Here is a 20,186-nt window from a genome sequence, read left to right on the forward strand (position 1 = left end):
CGTGTGATACATCTCACACTAGCACTCTGCGTGTGATACATCTCACACTAGCACTCTGCGTGTGATACATCTCACACTAGCACTCTGCCTGTGATACATCTCACACTAGCACTCTGCATGTGATACATCTCACACTAGCACTCTGCGTGTGATACATCTCACACTAGCACTCTGCGTGTGATACATCTCACACTAGCACTCTGCGTGTGATACATCTCACACTAGCACTCTGCCTGTGATACATCTCACACTAGCACTCTGCCTGTGATACATCTCACACTAGCACTCTGCGTGTGATACATCTTACACTAGCACTCTGCATGTCATACATCTCACACTAGCACTCTCCCTGTGATACGTCTCACACTAGCACTCTGCATGTGACACATCTCACACCAGCTCTCTGCGTACGATTCATCTCACAACCAACTTCCCTAGCAAGTATTCCACATTACACTTAGAAATACGGATGACAAGAGTTACTGTGACAGAGTAAATAATAGAGGTTTAAACCCTCTTATTTCTAGGACGGCAGGAATTGAACCTGCACTTAAGAATTCAAGAATATTCGTGCTACTCGTCCACCTTGTCCTAACTCCTGGTAAGGTCAGCTAATGTAGCTATCGGGCTCACACCCTGAAAACGTCCGTTCAAACCCTTCCTGTACTAATTACAGACCTAACCCTTCTCACCATCTATTCCACCAACTTTTCTGGACCAATAGTCACAATACTCAAGACCAACCTCCTTCTTATATAATTGGGTTTAGAAATAAGCTTGCTAGCAAGTATTCCCCTTCACACTGACCAAAAAAAAAAAAAAAAAAAAAAAAAGCACAACCCAGCGAAGCAGCAACAAAATATTTTATCACCCAGGCAACAGCCTCAGTAATCATTCGGCTAGCCATCATTCTCAACTACAAACAATTAGAAATGTGGACTTTCCAAGCACACATCAACAACACAACTCTCAGAATTTATTTCACTAGCAATTAAAACCGATTTCACTCCTGACTTCCTGAAGTAACCGAAGGAATTCCACTTCACACTGGCCTGATTCTTTTTACATGACAAGTATTTACCCCTTCATCAATCCTCTTTCAAATTCATGAACTACTTAATACTAACTTAGCTATCACCACAAGCCTTTCAGTCCTTACTGGAGCGTGAAGAGGACTAAGCCAAACACAAATAGGAAGCAGCACAGCATACTCATCTATGGCCCTCATACTATGAACAGTAGCTCTCCTGCCCAGCTACTCCACCCTCAGACTGCTTAGTCTAACCATCTACATTATCCTCACAGCTTGTAATATTTTCATTCATACCAATTAATTCAATTCATGAAATAAAATACCCATAATACTACTCACAAAGTCCCTAATTCTCCTATCCTTAGGAGGCTTTCCTCCACTAGCAGGATTCTTACCAAAGTAAGCTGTCTTCACAAAATTACTAAAAAACAGTAACACAGCCTTAACAACCCTAGTAGCTATGATGGCTTTACTAAACATATTCTTTTACACACGCTTATTCTACTTCACCTACCCTTTTTCCAACAAATAACAACTCCATATTATACACTACCAAACAAATCTCAAAAACCACCTCCTCCTACCCTCCCTAACTATCGTAACTATTTTAACACGAACCCTGCCCGATAGTTCAGTTAACTCTATAAGAAGTTTATTATATAATAGCCCAAGAATGTTCAAAGCCCTGAGAAAATATACAGTTTAACTTATGACAAGAACTGTAAGATTCCATCCTACATGTATTGAATGCAAATCAATCACTTTGATTAAGCTAAATCTATGACTATTCTCAACAAACCGTAACGACACTAGAATCCTACACTTAATCACTGGGGCTTGAGCAGGTACAGTAGGAATGGTCCTAACATTTTAATTTGAGCCAAAGTAGGTCAACCTGGAGCCCTATTAGAAATAAACAATGTAATTGTTACTGCACATGCATGTGCCATGATTTTCTTCATAGTAATACCTATAATAACTGGAGGCTTCAGAGACTGAATAGTGCATCTAATAATTGGAGTACCTGACATAGCATTTGCATGAATAAATAATTTAACCTTCTGACTCCTACCTCCTCGTTTCTCCTGCTTCTGTCATCATGAAAAGTAAAAGCCAAGGCAGAAAGGGTATATCCCTCTTTGGCTGGAGACCTAGCCCATGCAGGAGCATCTGTGGACCTAACCATCTTCTTCCTACATCTATCCCGTGGCTCATCTATCCCAGGTGCTATCAACTTTATACCACTATTATTACTATAAAGCCACCTGCCATAACACAGTATCAAACACCAGTACTCATCACAGCTCTACCATGGCTACTCTCCCTTCCAGTATTAGCCGCAGGTGTTACTATACTTCCTCCTGTACAACCTACTCTGATCCTGCTGGATGGGGTGGACCAACTCCTTATCAACATTTATTCTGATTCTTCGGTTATCCAGAACTCTATATCCTTAAACTCATAGGATTCAGAATTATTTCACATATCTTCACTTATTCGGGTAAAAAAGAGCCTTTTGGATATATAGGAATAGCGTGAACTACATCCATTGGCTTCCTAGGACTTATTGTTTGAGCCCACCATATATTTACAGTTGGATTTGAATTAGACACTTGAGTCTACTTCACACCAGCCACTATAATTATTGCTATTCCAACTGCTGTAAAGTTTTTAATTGACTTGCTACACTCCATGGAGGCAACGCAAATGACCCGCAGCTAGACTATGAGCCCCAGGGTTCATCTTCTTATTTACAGTTGGAAGATTCACAGGAATTGTTCTATCAAACTCTTCACTTGACATTATCCTTCACAATATATACTACGTAGTTGCCAACTTTCACTATGTATTATCTGTAGGAGCTGTGTTTGCCATTATAGCTGGGTTTGTCCACTGCCTCTATTCTCAGGTTAAACTAAATAATACATATGCAAAAGCCCACTTAGCTACTATACTTGTAAGAGTAAACTTAACTTTCTTCCCTCAACATTTTGTAGGTCTTTCAGGAATGCCAACGCTACTCCAACTACCCAGATGCCGACTCCACATGAAATGTAGTTTCTCTCTAAGATCGGTTATCTCACTAACAGCTTTCCTTATCATGATTTTTATAATCTAAGAAGCTTTTGCTTCCACATGAGAAGTACTCTCAGTTTCATCAACAAACCTAGAATTACTTCACGGCCGCCCTTCACCATGTCACACATTCAAAGAGCCTACTTATGTAAAAGTTAAATAAGAAAGGAAGGATCTGAGCCCATAAAACTGGTTTCAATCTAATCTCATAACTTTTACGTCTTTCTCAATGAGATACTAGTAAATTTATAGATCTTGTATCTTATATGGCTTACCCTTTGCACCTAGGCTTACAAGACGCTTCATCGCCTATTATGAAGAACTTATAAACTTTCACGTATATTAATAATCGCTATCTTTATCAGTTCTCTAGTTCTCTATATTATCTCACTAATACTAGCCACTAACTGCACATCCTAGTACAACAGACACTCAAGAAGTTGAACCAGTCTGAACCACTTTACCAGCTATAATTCTAATCCTCTTTAACCTTCCTTCCCTTCAAATCCTTTACCTAACAGATGAAGCTAAAACCCTGCCCTCACAGTAAACTACAGGACATCAGTGATACTGAAGCCACCAATATACTGATTACGAAGACCTGTGCTTTGCCTCATACATGGCTCCAACAAATGACTGAAAACCAGCTGAACTCTGCCTACTAGAAGTTGACAATCGAGTTGCACTTCCAAGATAACTTCCAATCCATATCCTAATTTCATCTGAAGACATACTTCACTCATGAGCTGTTCCCTCATTAGGACTAAATACAGATGCAATCCCAGGACATCTAAAACAAGCTACTGTAACATCAAATCACCTAGGTGTATTCTATTGCCAATGTCCAGAAATCTTTGGGTCTAATCACAGTTTTATAGCAATTGTTCTTGAAATAGTACCACTAAAATATTTTGACAATTGATCAGTTTCCATACTTTAAACTCACTATGAAGCTTAGAGCATTAACCGTTTAAGTTAAAGTTAGAGACTAAACTTTTTCCATAGTGAAATGCCACAACCAGGTACGTCCACATGATTCACTGCTGCTCTATCTTCAATAACTACACTCTTCATCTTATTTCAATTAAAAAACTCTACACATGTTTTTCCTACTCATCATCGCCTAAAACTCTAAAATCACTAAAACTCCAAAGCCTTTGAGAATCAAAATGAATGAAAATCTACTCGCCTCTTTTATTACCCCAACAACAATAAGACACCAATAGTCATTATCATTATAGGCCCCTCAATCTTATTCCCCTCTTCAAAACGCTTAATAGCCAACATTGTAAGAAGCCATTCTTACAGTGACAGACTAAACTTATTATAAAACAGATAATACTAACCCACTCCCCAAAAGGACAAACATGATCCCAAGTAATTATTTCCCTTGTTGTATTCATTGGATCAACAGACCTTCTAGTCCTTCTCCCGCCCACATTCACACCGACCGCCCAGCTCTCTGTAGACGGAAGCACAGCCACCCCACTATGAGCAGGAGCAGCACCCCAGGTTCACACCGACCGCCCAGCTCCCTGTAGACAGAAGCACAGCCACCCCACTATGAGCAGGAGCAGCACCCCAGGTTCACACCGACCGCCCAGCTCCCTGTAGACGGAAGCACAGCCACCCCACTATGAGCAGGAGCAGCACCCCAGGTTCACACTGACCGCCCAGCTCCCTGTAGACAGAAGCACAGCCACCCCACTATGAGCAGGAGCAGCACCCCAGGTTCACACCGACCGCCTAGCTCCCTGTAGACGGAAGCACAGCCACCCCACTATGAGCAGGAGCAGCACCCCAGGTTCACACCGACCGCCTAGCTCTCTGTAGACAGAAGCACAGCCACCCCACTATGAGCAGGAACAGCACCCCAGGTTCACACCGACCACCAACCTCTCTGTAGACAGAAGCACAGCCACCCCACTATGAGCAGGAGCAGCACCCCAGGTTCACACCGACCGCCTAGCTCTCTGTAGACAGAAGCACAGCCACCCCACTATGAGCAGGAACAGCACCCCAGGTTCACACCGACTGCCTAGCTCCCTGTAGACAGAAGCACAGCCACCCCACCATGAGCAGGAGCAGCAATCCTAGGTTTTTGACACAAAATAAAAAGCTCATTATCCCACTTTCTTCCTCAAGAAACGACTATTTCACTCATCCCTATACTCATTATCATCAAAACTATCAGCTTATTTATTCAAGCAGTTTGTCTTACAGCTAATACTATTGCCAGACTCCTACTAATACACGTAATTGGTGTAGCTACCTTATTATTAATAAATATTAGTTCACCAACTGCTACAATCACATCTATTATTCTTGTATTGCTTACCATACTTGAATTTGCCATAGCCCTTATTCAAGCCTACATATCTACCCTTCCAGTTAGCTTTTATGTACATATTTCATAATGACCCCTAAACACATGCACATCACATAGTTAATCTAAGCCCATGAATCCTAGCAGGAGCTTTTTCCACCCTGCTATTAAATTCTGGTTTAGTGATGTAATCTCATCATAACTCTATTATTCTTGTCAGGAGGCCTTCTAACAAATACTATGTACCAATGTCGACAAGATATTATCTATGAAGGAACCAATCAAGGCTCCATATCCCTATTGTACAAAAAGGCCTTTGTTGTGGAATAATCTTATTTATTGTGTCCGATGTATTTTTCTTTGCAGGCTTCTTCTGAGCCTTCTACCTTTCCAGTCTTGTAACAACACATGACCTAGGAGGCTGCTAATCACCTACAGAAAGAACACCCCTAAATCCGCTAGGAGTACCTCTTCTTTTTTGTTTTGTAGATAACAAAGAAAACCTAAAACCCCAAACTCCAGGAAAAAGATCTTTAAAAATACGTTTTCTTTTTTTTTAAATTGTCTAAGTCTCTACCCCCTCCCTCCCCCCAACAGCCCTCCTTGTGTCCTTTTTCCTGGGTGCCCTCGCCCCCCACCCCCTCTCTATTCACTGTCCTTGCTACTGTACGCCCATGTCTCATTACCTACCCAGGTTGCCCACCTCGTTCTCTTTCATTTCCGGTGAACCATGTACCTACTGCCCCACTTCCCCAGCATGCAAAAGCCGCCTCCCCGTCTTTTCCTGGGTCTTCGTACTTGGTTTGCCCTACTTACTACCTTCTCCCCCAGTGACCTATTCTAAACTGGAGCAAGTAAGCTGCATCCTGCCAATCCCCCAGTTCCCACGGCAGCCCGGCTCCTCAGAGGCTTTACCCAGGAAAAGCTGGTCTCCAACATTCTTTCATCCTTTGCATTTTTTTTCCTCCCTACACATTGTTCGTACACCTCTACAAAAAGAAATCTTTCTTTGGGACCCCATATTCCCTCAGCCTCGTCAACCCTGTCTCCGGCTCCATCTTTTTCTTCTACTCTTTGAGGCAAGGTCTTCTCTCCAATCCTCCTGCTTACAATGCACGCCTGACCCAGAGCAAGCCCTCCACTTCTCCTGGGCCCAGAACTCCCCCTTGCCCCCCGCACGCAGCCTCTTGCCCTTCAGCGAATGAGGATCTCACCCATGCCAGCCTCCAGCACGTTCTCAGCTGTGGTTTCGCCGTGCTGCTCCTTGAGGTGGCGCCCGGCTTGTGGGCGAAGCGCACATCACGGTAGGAACATCTACAGGGCTGCCCTCTGAGTGCAGGTTGAAGAAATCTTGCAGTGTGGACTTCGGAGTGAAACACTTGCCGCAGAAGCCACACGAGTGCAGCCTGACACCGCGGCGGGCATTCACTTGGCGTTTGAGGTTGCTGCTGCTGTGGTTGAACTGTGTCTTGCGGTAGTGCAGACACATAAAGACGAAACGTTGCGTTCGCATGTGGAAGACCAGCTTCTCCACACCCTGATACACTTCCAGGCATTTGGTGCACTTGATGCATCAAAGGGGTTTCCACTTGAGAAGCCCCCAGGCAGGGGTCCCCAGTCGCCCCCCGCCACCAGACTGCCCCCCCCCCCGCGCCCCGGGCAGCCACAGCGGCCCACCACTGCTTCCACAAGTCCCGAGGTGGCCCCCACACTGGCCCTGCCTCCTGGGATCAACAACAGGCCTTCGCCTTTACGGGCCTCTTACAGGCTGTAGCAGCCCTTCACCACACCTTGTGGTGGGGCTACAGTGTTGGGGGCCACACTGCTCTGGGTTAGCTCCCCCAGATGGCTGCACACAGAGGCCCTGATACCCAGACCCCCTGCTAGGCCTCCAGGGGCTTTGAGCCAGTGTACCACTTTAGACTCCACCTTGGCGATGCAGATGTCAGAAACATCCTCATCCTTGCCCTCTGCCTTCAGCTCTAGGTCCTCATCTAGCGGATGTCCGCAGGAGCGGAGAGGGTAGAGGAGGTGGGGTGGGGGGTTGGTGCTGGCTTTGGGGTCCTGGGGAGGGAGGAGGGACTTGGTGACCCAGACACTGCTCACCAGGCTCGCCTCCATCCTCTTTGAAGCCTATTTTGGGCTGAACGAACTGGCTGAGGGCGTTCCTCCCTTTCTCCACCAGTGCTTCATTTGCATGTAGGAGGCAGCAGCAGGTAGTTCACAAAGTCCCGACTGCTCCAGGGCGCCCGCGCAGCAAGAGAGGAACAGGTCCGCCACAATGCACGCTGTGCACCAGCGAGACCTGCATCTCTGAGCCCGGGTTTAGCAAGAACTGGTCCCGGAGGAAAGGCGAGCAGGCAGCCAGAGTGACTTTGAGGCCGTGCAATTTGAGGCGAAGATGGTCACTCGCAGAAAAGCTCCTCGGCTCGGAGCTAGTTCATGTTCTGTAGCGTAGCGGCCTCGTGGTCAAGCAGCTGGAAGCTCAGGACTTCCACCCCAGACAGAGGCCATTGTGTCAGGAGTGGACTGCTCTGGCCTGGTTCTGCCTGCTGATTTCCCTCTCCCTAATCCCTCCCCCCACACCCCACCGGCGCCCCCCTCCCCGCACTCGGGCTGGCAAGGCACAGCCGCTGGCACCTCACCAAGCTCGCCAAGTTCGTGAGGGACGTGATTAAAGAGATGTGCGACTTCGCACACCATGAGCGGCGCCATGGAGCTGCTCAAGGTGTCCAGGGACAAGAGCGGGCTCGAGTTCATCAAGAAGAGGGTGGACTCGCAAGTCACAGCCAAGAGGAAGCGGGAGGAGCTTAGCAGCGTGCTGGTGGCCAGGAGGAAGGCAGAGGCCAAGAAGAACTGATGCCCCCTCCCCCAGTAAATGTTTGTGCAAAAAAACACAAAACAAAACAAAACAAACAAACAAAAAACAAATGGCCCGATCTGTGCCATGTCTGACCAAGCTTCTAGTTTTTAGGCTCACCGAGAAGAGTCGCGGTTTCGCCTCCCACCTGTAACTTAAAATTATTTTACTACATTCCAACTCCTCCCCCAATCCGTCTTTTTCCCTTAGGTAAGCTTTTGTTTAACCTGCCTCCCAGTGTTCCTTTTAGCCTTGTTAGAGTGGGGGAGGCTTGTTTACAAGTCCAGAGCCACTGAGTTCTGAGAATGTAAGTTGCTAAGAAACACAGCAGGAGTTTTCCTAGCAGTTAGTTTGACTCCCCCTTTGAAAATTTCCTGGGCAGGCAGGAGGAAAATGCCGGATTGTCAGTTAGCTTTAAGCTCTGTTCCTCTGGCCTGTTTTTGCCTGGATCTGGGGTGGTGCCCTGTCTTACTTGCTTGTCATCATGGCCACCCACTAGCCAGTGTGGGTAGGACACTGCTGTAGTATACACTTATGCCAAACAGGATCAAAATCTAGCAAGGCAATGATGGTGGCTGCTGAGGCAGCAGTGCACACCTTCAATCTCAGCACCTAAGAGGCAGAGGAAGGAGGATGTCTATTGAGTTCAAGGCCAGCCTGGTCTACAGAGCAAGTTCCAGAACAGCCAAAGCTACAAAGAGAAGTCATCTCAGAAAAATAACAAAACAAAACAAATGAACAAACAAACAAAGGCTTTGCACTCACTTTGCCTAACTCCAGGTGACATCTTTAATCTTCATCCTCATGAATCAATGAGTTCAGGAGCCCCTGTCTCAGGGTCACTTTTGGTGACTGAATGAAAGTGACCTCACTGCTCCTTAGGCATGGTGGAGGAGATTTTCATTGTAGATCTGAGGGAGAGAACAGCCAGAGATCTGCAAGAGTCCAGACTGAACATGGCCAGCTCACTGAACCAGGCCATGAGAGAAGGGGAGGTGGGAGACCTAGAGAGGAAGAGAAGAGACGTGGAAAAGGAGAGACAGCAAAGGGACGAAGAAAGGAGCCAAGGACCAAGAGAGCACATAGGCCAAAGGGCTGCACTATCTAGGCATCAGAGAGCGGGGAAAGGGGAGCAAAGCTCACTGGCTGGAGAGGTTTGGAGTCTGGGGTGGGGGTAGGATGGGGGTGAGAAGTGCTGAGAGGAGCCAGGGCTCTGTCATAAGTACTTGCCAGGCTGAGAAAGACTGAAGACCAGCCTCCTCTTTGCTGTTGAATAGGCACCTCAGTTAGCCATTCCTCCCAGGTTGCTTTGAGACCCCAAACAATGACCACCGAATATAGAGCTTCCTAAGTCTTTCACGTCTGAGTTGAGAAAAGTATCATCAGTCTCAAAAACCTGCAGCAATAGCTTGTGTAGCTTTAAGAATTAGAAATAATGAATGAAAGTCATAACAACATGGTACAGTGCATTTAGCGGACAGAAGTACTGTTCAATATCCAGTGAAAAGAGAAAAAAAATCACTCCTGTGAGTGCCAAGATGACCTTAAGAGTGCACCCAAAGGCTTCCAGTCCTCATTCCCAGGAGCTGACGTCACAGCCAGCTGTGAGCCATCCTGTGTGGCTGTAGGGACCTACTGGGATCCTCTGCAAGAGCAGAGGATGTTCTTAACCGCTGACCCACCTGGCCAGCCTCAGCCTTTACTCTTGACTCTGCTTTGCTACTGTTCATTCCATCTTCATTCCCCAGAGTCACCCCCTCCGCGGGTCTTTTCCTATGATCTCATTTTCCCTCTTGGCTCAGCCTCTTGGGTAACCCAAGCTCCTGAGGGACATTTTTCCTGTCTCACCCCTTTCCTGCAGAGGAGCTGAGAGCACAGATCCTGGTGTTGATTCTACTATATTCTTGTCTTGTTTCTTGACAACCAGGCGGTGGTGGCCTTTAATCCCAGCACTAGGGAGGCAGAGGCTGGCTCTCTGTGAGTGGAGGCCAGCCTGGTCTACTGAGCAATTGCGGGACAGCCTGGGCTACACACAGAAACCCTACATCAAAAAAAAAAAAATACCAATTATGAAAAGTATGGACCACAGGGGAAGAAGCTTAGAGAGGGGTTTGTTATAGTTTCATAGGTTGGCATTTAAACAGGGAGGCTGTAGGAAGGTAGGAGAAGGAAAGCAAAGCCAGAGCTACAATATAGTAGGAGGATGTCTTAGTCAGTGTCCTGTTGCTCTGAGGAGACACCATGACCACAGCAACTCTTATAAGGGAAAATATTTAATTGATGTTCGCTTATAGTTTCTGGTTGTTCTTTCATTGGTGTTATGGCAGAAAACATGTCAGCCTGCGGGCAGACATGGTGCTGGAGAAGGAGCTGAGAGTTCTACATCTCAATCCACAAGCAGCAGAAGACTGATTTGAGCTTCTGAGACCTCAAAGCCCACCCCCCACTGTGATGCACTTCCTCCAACAAGACCACACCTACTCCAATAAGGCCACACCTCCAAATAGTGCCACTCCCTCTGGGCCCAGCATTCAAATAAATGAGTTCTATGGAGCCCATAACTATTCAAACTACCCCAGAGGGGATTCAGGAAATAAGGTAAAGTCAATTTAGTCATCTAGAGGCCTTTAAAAGACCTATGGCAAAAACTGGGTGTGCAGGTTACTTTTATGTCATCTTGAGGCAAGCTAAAGTCATCTGAGAGGAACAAACCTAATATGCCTCCATAAGACTGGGCTGTAGACAAACCTGTAGGGTATTTTCTTCTGATTGGTGTGGGATGGCCAAGCCCACTGTGGTTGATGCCACCCCTGGGCTACTGGTCTGGGTGCTATAAGAAGGCAGGTTGAGTAAGCTGTCAGGAGCAAGCTGGTAAGCAACACTCCTTCATGGCCTCTACATCAGCCCCTGGTCCAGGTTCCTGCCTTGTTTGTTTGGTTTCCTTCCCTGGCTTCCTTCTATGACAAACAATGGTCTGGAAGCAGAAGCCAGATACATCTTTTCTTCCCCAGGTTGCTTTCCTCATGCTGTTTCACCACAGCACAGTACCCCTTAGACACTGAAGTCAGCAGTGGGGGTAGGGGATGGAGGTGAGAGAGTAGGAAGGGTAAGAGGGGCTTGGGAATCTTTTCCCATGCGGGGGAAACTTTTCTCTGTCTCCTACAATTATATGCTCTACTCAGCACTTGGCTCCTCTAACAAACCGCCTGGAATCTCTGACTTATCCATCTAAATTGGGAAACACAGGGGATTTTTAAAAAAGCAAAAAATGAGCATTTCCCCTGATCTTTGCCAGACTGTAAGAAGGAAAGTTGAGGATGAGAAATTAGGACATCTTCTCAACGTTTCCAGTATCTGATCTTCTCAAGGCAGTCTCTGTTTCCTTCTGCAGATTCACAGTGCTTTCTGAAATTATCAAATATTTTTCTGTTCTAATTACTGCTCCATTTCCTAGAATCTGTAGAGATGCGTCTACTGGTGTGCTTCTCACCTGAGGGATGGCAGCAGCATGTAGCTCCAGGATGGGGCTGCTCAAGGTAAACCAAGAGTCAGGACTTTCAGCGAATCCCAGAGGAGGAGGCAAAAAGCTAAAGGCAAATTGATCTTTAGCAAACAAAGATTTAGTGAATTATACCGATGTGATAAAGCCTCCATAAAAACCCAACAGGACAGTTTACTATGGGAGCAGCCAGAGGCTGAACACATGGAAATTCCTCAGTAAGTGCTGGGTCTGCAGCTACAGAGGTGTTAGCCACACTCCTCCCCAGCTTCTACCATCCTTGGATCAAGGCAACCAGAGTCACCTCCTTATAACCTGTGTTGTCACTTCACCAAGCAGCTAAACTCCTATTGCGTGATAGCCCTGAGGCAGTACGATTGGATCAGCTGCCTGTCAATCAGGGACATAGCAACTCTACTTATAATTTGAGCTCATATCTTGAACCATCACTAAACTGCTGATCTCAGAGATTCCTCCCTTTTAAAAAAAGATTTATTTATTTATTTATTTGTTTGTTTAATTATTTTATATATGTGTGCATCTATGTGAATGTACACCTACACGCCAGACGAGGACATCAGATCTCATTATAGATGGTTGTGAGCCACCATGTGGTTGCCAGGAGTTGAACTGAGGACCACTGGAAGAGTTGTTCCTGCTCCTAACCTCTAAGCCACCTCTCCAGCCTAAAGATTCCTTCCTTTAAAGGTTGGCTGTCTGTCATGTGTCAGCTTCTCTCACTGCAAGGGTGACTACTGAACATTTTTTCTGAAATATGTCTTAATGTTTCTATTTTTTATTAAATTTCAAAAGATTTTTTTTGTTTTCATGACGGGGTTACTCTGTGTAGTAGCCTTGGCTGTCCTGGAACTCTCTTTGTAGACAAGGATGTCCTCAAACTCACAACTATCTGCCTGCCTCTGCCTCCTGAGTGCTGGGATTATTGGACTCCAGGTGAGATAGCTATGGAAGAATGGGGAGACAGAAGGACCCAGAGGATCCAGGAACCCCACAAGAACTCCATCAAAGCTACGGATGTAGACCCATAGGAGCCTGCACAAACTGCTGTGCCAACCAAGGACAATGCATGCGGTGAACCTAGAACCTCTATTCCTACCTACCCAATGAACAGCTCATTCTCCATGGTTGTGAGGAGAGCAGAAACTGCCTCTGACATATACTCTGGTGCCCCTGGTTGACTACTTCCCCTTGGTGGAGAGGCATGGTGGCAAGCAGAGCAAGAGGAATCAGGCCATCCTGATGAGACTTGATAGGCTGAGATCACATGGTGGGGGAGGAGGTTTCCTTCTGTCACATGTCTAGGGGACGTGATTAAGAGGAAAAAGGGAGAGGGGGAAATGGGAAGATACAAGTGAGGGATAACAATCGGGATGTAACCTGAGCAAACTATTTCAAAAAAGAAAGAAAAGGCAAATGATAATATTGCAAAAAGTAAAGACAAATAAAACAAAGGTGTGTGCCAACACGACCGGCCTGAAAAGAATCTTTACTATTTAAAAACATCCAGTGCTATGGAACTGAAGAGATGGCTCTGCAGTTAAGTGCACTTGCTGCTTTTGCACGGAACCCAGGTGCAAGTCACAAAATACACATGATGGCTCACAACCATCTGTAACTCCAGCTTCATGGAGTCTAGCACTCTCCTCCGCCCTTCACAGGCTCCAGGGATGCACATGGCATGCAGCATACATAATACAGACCAGTACATGATACAGTTAAGGGAAAAGTGTTTCCTCACCCATAGAGAGAGAAAACATCCAGAGACATCTGAGAGAGTCCAGAACAGAGAGAGGAAGTAGTAGACTGAATATGGCCAACAGACTGACTTGTCTGGGACAGAAGTAGGAGCAGAACACACACACACACACACACACACACACACACACACACACACACACACAGAGAGAGAGAGAGAGAGAGAGAGAGAGAGAGACAGACAGACAGACAGACAGACAGACAGACAGACAGACAGAGAGCCAAACATATAGAGAGGAAGAGGGGTGAGACAAAGAAAGGAAGAGAGACAGGGACACAGAGTAGCCAAACTAGCAGGATTATAAGGAGAATCCCTAGTGGAGGTGAAGGAAGCACATCACCTGGAAGGACTTTAGGGATGGGGAGGAGGTGAGAAAGGCTAGGGGAGGGGGTGCATGGACTTTGAAATGTGTACTTGTGATATTGAAGGAGCCTGAAGGCCAACATGTACTTTGCTGTGCTAATAGGCACTGCAGGGAGCCATTCCTCCTTTCTGGAATGCAGGGGAATACAGTTTCCCTTTGACATGGCAACTCAAACACATAGGATACAAGTAACTTGGGGGCTGGAGAGATAGCTTGGATGTTGAGAGCACTGACTGCTCTTTCAGAGGTCCTGAATCCAATTCACAGGAACCGCTATAATGAGGTCCAGGAACCTCTTCTGGACCTAGCTGTACATGCAGGCAGAGCGCTATACACATAATAAAAAACAAATCTATTTTGAAAAGATAAAAAATAAAATAAAATAATACACTGTCAGGGCTAGTCCTTCTCACTCACGTACAAGCAGAGTCAGGGGTTGCCAAGGCTAATTTACAGGGATAGGCCTGTTTTAGGAGGTCTATGGCCTGTGTCAGTTTCTGGGGTTCCATCTAATGGCTCATCCTCTGATTCCTTCTACAGGGATATATATTTAGCTGCCATGCTAAGCTGGAGTTCCAGATTTAAAAAGATCCTCCAATAGTAAGAACTCCCTCAGTTGGTATATGGCTGGGGTCTCAGAAAATAAGAGGCCATGCTGAAGTGACTAGAAAGGCTTTTTATGCTTGGTGTTGGCATTGAGCCACAGGCATCGGCCCTAAGGAGGGGGAAAACTTACACTGACCTGAGGCTAAATTCCTTTCGCTTCAGATTCCTCTTACTCCCACACCTACTCCCTCTTCCCCTGTCCCTGCCTCTCATATACCTCAGAAAAGGGGACACACACACACACACACACACACACACACACACACACACACACACACACCACACCACACCAACGACCCAAGGAAGTCAAGTCACATCAAGACTAAATGCATCCATGATAGCCCTGGCAGGGGAAAATGATCGAAAAGCAGGCAACAGAATCCATGTGAGAGACAGTCCCCACTCCCCTTATTAGGAGATCCACAGGAAGACCAAGCTGGCTGTAAGCTACTTATGTGTAGGGGATCTAGACTCAGTCCATGCATGGTCTTAATACTTCAGTCCCTGCATGCCCTCCTCGGCCCAGATTAGTTGACTCTGTTTGTCTTCTTGTGGAGCTCCTGTCCCCTTCAGGTCCTCTGTCCTTCCCCCTACTCCTTCACAAAGCCTTCTGAGCACTGCCCAATGTTTAGCTACGAGCTCTGCAACTGTTTTAATCCGCTGCTAGGTTGATCCTCTCAGAAGACAGCTATGCCAGGCTCCTGTGTGCAAGCATGGCGGAATATCCTTAATAGTGGCAGGGCTTGGCTCTCTCCCATGAGGTGGGTCTCAGGCTTGTCCAATTGGGTGGACGTTCCTTCAGTCTCTCCTTGAACTTTGTCCCTGAACACTCTTTTGGCAGGGTGAATTTTGGGTCACGGTTTTTGTGGGTGGGTTGGTGTTCCCCTCGCTCCTCTAGAAGTCTTCTCTGGTTGGAGGGTAGACACTTCAGTCCCCATGACCCACGCTACTAGGAGTCTCAGCTAGAGTCACCCCCAAATCTTCCTAGGAGTCTACCCTGTCCTACATCCACAGCTCCTCTCAGAGATGCCCCTGCTGTGGTTTCTCTTCTCTGTGGGAGCTCTCTGTCTTCCTGCCCTGGCTCTCCTCACATCTGATCCCACCCACATTTCCCTCCACCTTCCTTCTCTATCCAGTTTCCTCTCTTCATCCACTTCCAGTTTCTGTCCTCTTCCCTTTCTAGTGAAATTCAAGCAGCCTCCTTGGGTCTTCTTAGCTTCTTTGGGTTTGTGAATTATATTATGATTTTCCTGTACTATATATATGGTTAAAGTGAGTACACACCTTGAATGTCTTTCTGTGTCTGGGTTAGCAACCTCAGGATGGTATTTTCTAGTTCCATCCATTTGCGTACAAATTTCATCATTTCCTTATTTTTTGTTTTCTTTGTTTGCTTGCTTGCTTTTTGGTTTTTCGAGACAGAGTCTCTCTGCGTTAGCCTTGGCTGTCCTGGACTCGCTTTCTAGAACAAGCTAGCCTCGAATTCACAGCAATCCACCTGCCTCTGCCTCCCCAGTGCTGGGATTAAAGGCATGCACCACCACGTGTGGCAATGTCCTTGTCTTTAATAGCTAAGTAGTATCCCTTTGTGAACATGTACCATATTATCTATATCAATTCTGTGGTTGAGGGCCATCTCGGTTGTTTGCAGTTTCCAAAGCTGCTATGAACAGTTGAGCAAATGTCCTTATTGTCTGGGGGAGCATCTTTTAGGAATATTCCCAAGAGTGCTAGAGCTGCGTCTTGAGGCAAAGCTACTCCCAATTTTCTGAGAAAATACCAGAAAAATTCCCAAGGTGGTTGTACAAGTTTGCACTTCCACCAGCAACGGAGGAGCATTTCCCTTTCTCCAAATCTTTCTTTCTCAGCGTGTGCTGCCAGTTGCATTTCTTTTTTTTTTCTTTTCTTTCTTTTTTTTTTTTTTTTTTTTTTTTTTTTGGTTTTTCGAGACAGGGTTTCTCTGTGTAGCCTTGGCCATCCTGGACTCACTTTGTAGACCAGGCTGGCCTCGAACTCACAGCGTCCCCCCTGCCTCTGCCTCCTGAGTGCTGGGTTTAAAGGTGTGTGCCACCACGCCCGGCCAGTTGCATTTTTTATCTTTGCCATTCTGACAAGTGTAAGATGGGAAGGAAGGGTAATTTTTGAAGAGCTATAACACACAGTTTTACAAAGAGATTGGAGGAACAAATAGAATTCCTCTCTCATCTATATGGGAAAACACAACTTAGAACCAAACAAGCTGGAGTAGGTGGCCCTCATGCCACCCAGAATCTCCTGATGTCTTCATCTTGACTTGGCAACCTCCTGAGGAAGCACAAGGAAACAACATATATATAATAACATACCAACACGGAGGCATTTTTAGATCAGGAGTAAAATGAAATACCTGGGTATGGCCCCATCACCTGCAGCCTTGAGAAGGATGATTTGTTGTGTAGACAATTCAGGCTGCCTTTTTGTTTTGTTTTTCTCTTTGTGCTTTTGAGACAGGCTTTCTCTGTGTAGACCCGGCTTCCTGGATTGTTCCATAAACCAGGCTGGCCTTGAACTCAGACAGCCACATGCCTCTGCCTCCCACATGCTGGGACTAAAGGACTTTGCCATCACTGCTCAACAATTTTTTTCCTTCTTCTGTGTCTCTATGTAGGCTGCCAGCTGAAGGCATGGCTCATTTATGGTCGATCTTCTGACTCAAATGATTCAGATTTAGGGTGAGTCTCCACTTCAATTAATTCAACCAAAGAAAATCCCTCTCAGGTTCACCACAACCTCTTAGATTTCAGTTAATGCCTTTACTAGAATTATCCAGTTTTTATTTATTCATTTTACAGCCTGATCACAGGCCCCTCCCTTCTCTCTTCCCATTCCCTCTCACACCACCTTACCCTATTCCCCCTCCCATTCTTCTCAGAGAAAGGAAGGTCCCCCATGGGTACCAACCCACCCTGGGACATCAAGTCAGAGCAAGACTAAGTGAATCCTCGCCCACTGAGGCCAGACAAGGAAGCCCATTTAGAAGGAAGAGATCCAAAGGCAGGCAACAGAGTCAGAGACAGTTCTCACTCCACAGGTTAGGGGACACCCAGGAAGAACAAGCATGCACCTCTACTACATATATGTAGGGGGTGTAGGTCCAGCCCATGCATGCTTTGGGTTGGTGGTTCAGTCACTGTGAGCCCCCATGGGCCTAGGTGAGTTGACACTGCAGGTCTTCTTGTGGTGTCCTTGAACCCTCCTGCTCCTTCCATCCTTCCCTGCATTCATCCACAAGACTCCCTAAGCATGTTTGGCTCTGGGTATCTGCATCTGTTTCCCTCTTCTGCTGGTTGAAGGCCCTCAGAAGACAGCTAGGCTAGGCTGCTGTCTGCAAGCATAGCAGAGTGTCAGTAGTGAAAGGAGTTGGCTCTCTCCCATGGGGTGGGTCTCAGGCTGGGCCAGGCATTGGATGGCCATTCCATCAATCAATACTCCATCTTCATTCCTGCAATTCTAGTAGGCAGGGCAAATTTGGGGTTGAAGGTTTTGTGGGTAGGATGGTGTCCCTTTCACTCCACTGGAAGTCCTGTCTGGTTGTAGGAGGTGGCTACCTCAGGCTCCATGTCCCCCACTGATAGGAGTCTCAGCTTGGGTCACCCCCATAGATTCTCAGAACCACCCCCTCAAGTGCTTCCTAATGTACTCGCTGATAACAGAGTAGCCATCTCAGCATCCTAAGGTCAGCCCAAGGCCACCATGCACTTCTCCTTAACATGAGAAGGGAATGGATGTCCTTGAGTGTCTATATGATGAGCTGTGGAAGACGAAAGTCATTAGAGTGTTAGGGAGCAAGTGGAAAGGGAACCATGCTATCTGCTCCTAACGGGTGACTGTCAGTGTCCACATCCCACTAATGGACAACACCTTGGAGCCTGTTGCTTTAGATGGTAAATGTCACCTAATCATGTGTTTGAACATTGGACCCCAGCAGTGGCACAGTGTGGGGAAGGTGAGGACCTTAGGAAGTGGGGCCTTACAGGAGGAAGTGGAACCTAGACAGCAAGGAAAAAATGGATACTAGCTGGCTCAGGTCCCTGCTTTGGTACTACCATGCATTGTCTGTCCTTTAAGGCAGAAACGGAGGAAATCAGTGTGATTGGTGCAGAGACGTGGTTGGTTCATTTCTTGCCATGACATCACAAGGAGCCATTGTGAAGAATGATGGTTTCCTGGATACATATAGAGCTCACTAGGGCTAAGTTTTGTCCGTTACGTGTGCTAGCTGCTGGATGGTTGGACAGTTGGTGAATCGCTATACTTCGGAGCTCCACTAGGACTTCTAGAGCCATTGAACCTCAGCAGAGTGAGTTTCCTTTGGAGGCTGTTGGTTGCTGGCTTTCACTATTATTTGTTCATTTCTTGGTTTCAGGTATGATTATGGTTACTTTTATTTTTTATTGACGATCTCCCATTTTTATTTTTGTATTCTTTATCTATCTCACTTCACTTTGATTTTGTTTCACTATCACAATTTAAAAACATGTATTAGAGTACACTAATTAATAATATGTGTAATCTCACAGAGACAATTCCATACAGGTAAAGGAGAAAGTTGAACACATTCCCTTGATCACACTGCCCACTGCCCGCCCTTCCAAGTCCCTCAATGACTCCCTTTTCTGTTCATCTCTTTACTTTCCAAGTAGAGTCCAAGTCATATGGACTCCTGTTCAGAGGACTGACGGCACACTGGATGGTCTCATAAGGAAGGGTACCAATGTGCCCCTGTTTTAGCACAAAGCAGCCTCCGAGCTGGTTGCCTTAGGATTTTCCTGGTAGTTCAGAAGTCAGGACTCCATGCAAGGGCTGGAGACAAGAGTCAGAACCCATTCTCTTCAGTGTAATAATGGAACAAGGCAGCTGGAAAAGAATTCAAGGTCATAATTAATATGAGTCTAGAAAGAGCCTGCTCTTTAAGAAAGGACAGGACTTTCCCGGTGAGACTTACCATAGCCTGTGCCACCAACCACTCCTGTTGCCCTCCTTCCTGCAGCTGCCTTTGCATGGGATGACTTCTATCTTAAGAAGGGCACTCATGCCATGTAGCTAGTGTGTTCTCAGGCCCCCCTCCTTCCTGCAGCTGCCTTTGCATGGGATGACTTCTATCTTAAGAAGGGCATTCATGCCATGTAGCTAGTGTGTTCTCAGGCCCCCCTCCTTCCTGCAGCTGCCTTTGCATGGGATGACTTCTATCTTAAGAAGGGCATTCATGCCATGTAGCTAGTGTGTTCTCAGGCCCCCCTCCTTCCTGCAGCTGCCTTTGCATGGGATGACTTCTATCTTAAGAAGGGCATGCATGCCATGCAGCTAGTGTGTTCTCAGGCCCCCCTCCTTCCTGCAGCTGCCTTTGCATGGGATGACTTCTATCTTAAGAAGGGCACGCATGCCATGTAGCTAGTGTGTTCTCAGGCCCCCCTCCTTCCTGCAGCTGCCTTTGCATGGGATGACTTCTATCTTAAGAAGGGCACTCATGCCATGTAGCTAGTGTGTTCTCAGGCCCCCCTCCTTCCTGCAGCTGCCTTTGCATGGGATGACTTCTATCTTAAGAAGGGCATTCATGCCATGTAGCTAGTGTGTTCTCAGGCCCCCCTCCTTCCTGCAGCTGCCTT

At 46.5% G+C, this 20,186-nt stretch overlaps 1 long non-coding RNA gene and 1 pseudogene across 2 annotated transcripts in view; one reads left to right on the top strand and one right to left on the bottom strand.

The window, feature by feature from the left end:
- LOC311580259 (zinc finger and BTB domain-containing protein 12-like) overlaps positions 1–8,150 on the bottom strand; it is a 52,967-nt pseudogene extending 44,817 nt beyond the window's left edge. The window contains exons 1-2 of the transcript XR_014783540.1: positions 8,076–8,150; positions 6,650–8,002 (exon numbers count right to left, since the gene is read on the bottom strand). The product of XR_014783540.1 is annotated as a zinc finger and BTB domain-containing protein 12-like (transcript). The remainder of the gene's footprint in view (positions 1–6,649; positions 8,003–8,075) is intronic.
- Positions 1–20,186, top strand: part of LOC311580991 — a 310,197-nt gene that overhangs the window by 59,994 nt on the left and 230,017 nt on the right. The window lies entirely within an intron of this gene.

Source organism: Acomys minous (assembly GCF_964271855.1).
Source record: "Acomys minous genome assembly, chromosome: 13".
Classification (NCBI taxonomy): domain Eukaryota; kingdom Metazoa; phylum Chordata; class Mammalia; order Rodentia; family Muridae; genus Acomys; species Acomys minous.